Source organism: Synchiropus splendidus, chromosome 14, assembly GCF_027744825.2.
Source record: "Synchiropus splendidus isolate RoL2022-P1 chromosome 14, RoL_Sspl_1.0, whole genome shotgun sequence".
Lineage (NCBI taxonomy): Eukaryota > Metazoa > Chordata > Actinopteri > Syngnathiformes > Callionymidae > Synchiropus > Synchiropus splendidus.
This window is the reverse complement of record NC_071347.1, coordinates 21,792,115-21,797,311: the sequence shown is the minus strand read 5'-3', so window position 1 is coordinate 21,797,311 and position 5,197 is coordinate 21,792,115. Positions and strand designations below refer to the sequence as shown.

Sequence of the window (5,197 nt, the reverse complement as noted above, 5' to 3'; positions counted from 1 at the left end):
CTTTCTGCTTCCGGTGTTTCAGAATACAACGTATTTCCGTTTTCACCAAGTCGCCGTGATGGACGTAATAGCTGAGACAAAGTTTTGTTTTGAGCTTGTTTTAATTTCAAACATTTCCCAGAATCACAGATGGTTATTTGTCAAAACATTTTCATAAACCCCCCCCCCCCATTTTCTTCTCAATTCTTTCTTCCTCCTCCTTTGTGACTGCAAAACTATTCGAAATACTATAAAAACGGGAACCTTGTGAGGAACGATTGACAAGGTGATTTGTCGTTTCTGACGTCAGCAGGCGTGTTTTCTGGTTTTAAAAAAATGACAGGTTTACAGTTCAATTTGTCAAACTCATACAGAAGCTGGAAACTACTATTTTTAAGAAAATCTAAGAAAATTATTTACTTACTTGTCCAGTACTTTACACAAAAATACTTACCAATAACACATTTGAAATATTAACAATCATGAAATCTTTATTATAAACTGTCGTAAAAACTGACATTATTTATTTTACGAAGGAAGATATGTATAAAAATACATCTTATCTATTGTGAGTAAGTCAGAGTGGATTCTTTAAATCGACTCATCGCGACTGGTTGAGAAACTAGGAAGCTGAGCAATGATTGATTACTTTATAAGACTGCCACCTAGTGGTCAATATTGGCACATGCTTAAAATCAGTCCAGTCTTCTTGTTTTTATAAAATATAATTTTATAGTTCCACATTGAGGTGTAGGAAAATGAAGTTGGGCTAGTAGTTAAGCAGCCTTTTGTTTTGTTTGCCTGCTAACGTTTAGCAACAATCTTCACTGACAATAGAAACCACAAATCACCAAAAATAAGCTCTAATTTCTTAATGTTTTTGCAGACTTTGAAACTGTAAAGATTCCCCCGAGGTGACGATGTTGACTGATGATTTGTAGAGTCAGAAGGTAGAGGAGGAGGTGATGGAGTGGGTGAGTTGTAGGTCCATCATCCAGGGTGACGCACAGAAGGTGAAGAAGCAAGTGCAGCCGTGGACGACTGTGATGTCCGAGCTGCAGCTTTACAGGAGAGTAGTGGTCAGTAATACTGGTCAGACTGAGGTTGTGCGACTAGAGAATCAGAGGTGGAGGAGTTTGGAGACAATGGCAGGGGGGCCAGATGGTTAGGCGGAGTGGACCAAGAATCTTGGTGATGAAGAAGCCAGGTTCACGTCTGTCTGTGACTAGAGGATGATGTCGATGAGGACTTGCTGAAAGGAGAAGAGGTAGTCGAAGATCTCAGGTCCAATCCACTTGATGAACAATTACGTCTCCACTGAAGACGATTGGGCCAAGACTTTTGGAGATGGAAAAGCTGAGAGGTTCATGATGTAGGATGCCTGGAAGATGTGGACATGTGAATGAGAAGAAGAGAAAAAGACGCATGAAAAGAGAAAAGCATCACTCACACAGCTCCTCAATATCTCACCTGGGACTCTCTCTGGTCGCCCCCAGCTAGAAGACGTCATCCTCAGTCACACACGCGGTTCACTTACTCACTATCCCCAATATTTCCGGAATCTAACGTGAAGTCAGGCATCATTTCCTTTCACACTGTTGATGGATGAGCAGCCGGGCGGCGCTACTCTCTGTAAATATCCTCGCTCTTTGTCCACCTGATTGATTCGTCTGTTGGCGAGCTGCTGTGGATGAATGATGTTATTTTGCTGGCTGACATGCGGTCAATAGCTCATTTTGCTTCACTTCATCTCTCAAACTGGCTAGTGTCAATTATCCGCCAGCATTTGTAAAGAGACGTGAAGGATTTATTAAGGACAAACAAACCTTCCCAGAGTGGTGCTGATGCGGCGGGTTGAGCGGAGGGTGTCTGCAGGGTGTCTGGAGTCATGGGCTTCTTGGTATCAACAGAAGCCAGGACGACTCCTGCAGGACGGGGGGAGGCCCCGGCTCAGACCCAGGAGAGATGCTGTCAACCTGGAAACAGCTCAGCTCCAGCAACAGAGCTGGAGGAAGTCACATGTTTGTGCCCTGACAAGGATGGAGCCACGCTGTTGCGTACGGAGACGACAGACTTGGCAGATCAAACGAGCATTTTGTCGGGAGCAGTTGCTGTGATTAAAGCGTGATAAAGAATCACACCGCGCTCCAAACTCCGGTCGTCTCTCCTGCTGCTCAGCAAATCTGTCACGATCGCACTTCAGTAATAAATCCTGACATGAGTCAAGGACAGCAGTTGAGAGATGAAACTGGGAAGAGTCAGAAGGCCTGGTGTCACTTCGTCTCGCTCGCCTGTCATGTACCTTCTCGCAGGAGAAAAAGAGATTTATTTATTGCTTGGCGTCAGAGGTGAGCTGCTGGAGCGACCTTTCCAACGAGCTCGCATTTTATTCATGTCAATACGAAGGTCTGCTTCGATATGAGGAACTAATTTGGGCAAACAAACCAGGATAAGGGCTGCCGTCACCTTGGGAGCTGAACTGAATATCATCCCAGTTTGATGAACATAAACGTTTAAAACATGTTGAGTAGAACACATCAGACATGTACACAGGACTCTTACAACCCTCTTGTTTGTCCCTCAAGTTTTGTGTTTTGCTCTTCAACTGAGTTTTCTTTTCTCTTTCTGGCGAGTCGCTGTAACAAATGAGACAACAGCCTCTCAGAGGAAAACAAGAGATAATGCCGTCTCACTTGTGTGTGTCAGTGGCGCGGCAACAAGCTTCTGCAGCAGGAGGACGAGTGGAAGAAGCCACAGTACCATCGGCTTAGTTGCTGTGGCAGAGGTAGTAGTAGTCATGGTTGTATCAGTGGTGGCAGCATTAATAGTAATCATAGTACAGAAGGGTGTCAGTATTGGTTGTGATAGTAGAGGGAAGAGCAGAAGTAGAAGATTGTTTTATTATTAATATTATTAATTGTAGTATTGGTAGTAGTATTTGCAGTTCTGCAGATACATTCAACAGACGATAGAATGCTATCACTAGAAGGAGTAGTACTGGTAATCATAGATGCAGTAGAGGTAGTACTAGGCAGAGAAAAATTAGAAGTTTCAATAGTATTGAACTGAGATAGGTTACGGAAGAAACAGTTTAAAGGTAGTCGTGGCAGTAATCCTAATAAGGGGGAAGAGGAGGAGGTGTCAGAAGTATCAACCGTAGTAATAATACAATCAAAGTTTCAGTTGGAGAAAAAAGACTAATAGTAGAGGGGAAGAATAAATAGATGAAGTACAAGTATCAGAAGAATCAATAGTAGTAGAGGAAAAGGTCCAGTTGTATCAGTTGAAGTAGTTGAAGAAGAAAGATAAACAGTATAAGTACTATAGTAGTGTGAGAAGGACGAGAGATCAGTATCACTTGGAACTAACAGTAAAAGTAGGAAAATAACTAAATAGCAACAGCAGTTTCTTCCACTGACCTGGAACTGCTGAGTCAACAACACCTAACAAGCCCTGTCGTCCCAGGTTGAGTGACTTGACCCAGAAACCCACGCCACTGTTGGGGTGTGTACTGGTGCCTCGAGCTCATTTGGGAACCCATCAGCCCTCCCTGGGGACCGGCTTCGCAGCTCCAGGTTAACAATGTCTTCTGTTTGGGAGACGCCACAGACGCACCAGGTTTTCAGTCACTTTGTTGAGAGTATCTTAGATTAGATTCGGTAAAGCTCAGGCAGTTTCTCATGCTGGCTTCCAGGATGGTGAGTTGCTGCCGATGACAAGTCCCAGAGATAAATCTTGGGATAATTGGAGCTTTAAAAACCTCCCTGTGGATCTGAGTTCCTGTGGGTGTTGGGTCGGAGCAAATGAGTGGCTCAGGTGAATAGACAGTAGAGAGGGGACGACCGCTCGGAGCGGCCATCTTAATATTTCAGTTCTCCTCCATTATTCAGAGCAGTCAAAGCGGCCGTGGTCGGAGCGCCGCTAGGTGAGCGGAGACTTTTTGGCTGTGTGTGTCGATTTCAGTGAGCGTCTGAAGCCGTGGATGAAAGACTCAGATGAAAGTGGCAGCCCGCAGGCTCGGACCGCTGGAGCCGTCTGTGAACGGGTCGCTTCTCTGAAGTTAGTTTAGCCCGCAGGAAGAGTGAGCTGGTGGCTGGTGATCAGAAGTCGCGTGTGTGTTCATTAAAAGTGACGCCGGGAGGTGATGCAAATCTCTGGCCACGGGAGACGACCCAAGGTCTGATTGCACTGGACGATCTAGGGACCGACATCAGAGGGAATCCAGAACCATCCACAGCCCAAACATAAACCAGTGTAACGTGGTGAGGGGCTTCCCTCATCCTGGAGCTAAAACAACTCACTTTGGGTTTACACTTGACGCGGCTCTCAAGGTGGAGACTTGTGCAACAAGCTGTGACACATCAGTAGAAGACGGCGGCAGAAGTCATTGTAGAACTGACGCCATAAGAAACACAAATAGAAATGGTAATACTCAAATATGAAACACAGTACACACCTGCACTTATAGACCAGAAATCTACAGAAGTAATCATTGAAGTAGTTGAAGTATGACTGTGAAAACATCGGTTTGTGTCGTAGTAGCCATGCATGAAAGAGTATAACAGTATAAAGTATCATTAATGGTTGTGATAGTGGAGGAAAAACCAGAAGTAGAAAAAAGTGTAGCAGTCATAGCCTTAGAAATAGTAGTATACTAGTTAGTATAGCTAGCTAGGAGTACAGACATTAGAGGTGGTACATGTACAGTAGTAGTCGCAGTAGAATAAGCAATACCAGTAGCAGAAGGATCCATAGAAGGAATAGTACTACTAACAGTACTCACAGAACTAACAGTAGTAGTGTCAGTGAAGAAATAGAAGTTGTAGTCAAAGCAGTAGCTAGGAGTAGAAGCAGCAGTTGGTGACAGGAATAGTGGTAGTAGAAGTATCAGTAGTTGTAGTAGTAAAAATAGTTCTAGCCTTGGAAGTAGCAGTAACAGCAGCAGAAATCAGTGGAAAGAGTAAAAGTCTCACTGACACCGGGAAGTTCAGGTGAAAACTTTCTGACTTGATCAGCAGCCAGCCGCGCAGGACGCCCTCTGTGCAGCAGATGCCGGGTCGTTCCACCTGCGGCTGCAAATTAAACGGAATGGAGGTTAATGAATATGAAATGATGGACGCAGGTAAGCCCCGCCCCCTCCGAGCTCCTGGTGTGCGGATGAATCCCCGCCCCCTCCACTCCGATTGGTCAGTCTGAGAGGATGGAGGAGGAGGCGGCG

At 44.9% G+C, this 5,197-nt stretch overlaps 1 long non-coding RNA gene across 1 annotated transcript; it reads right to left on the bottom strand.

Moving 5' to 3' along the window:
- Positions 1–683: 683 nt before the first annotated feature.
- Positions 684–5,040, bottom strand: LOC128771055 (uncharacterized). Its single transcript, XR_008416578.1, has 4 exons — positions 4,281–5,040; positions 1,806–4,176; positions 1,450–1,663; positions 684–1,360 (listed from the first exon to the last, which is right to left on the bottom strand). It is a non-coding gene; the product is annotated as an uncharacterized LOC128771055 (long non-coding RNA).
- Positions 5,041–5,197: the final 157 nt, after the last annotated feature.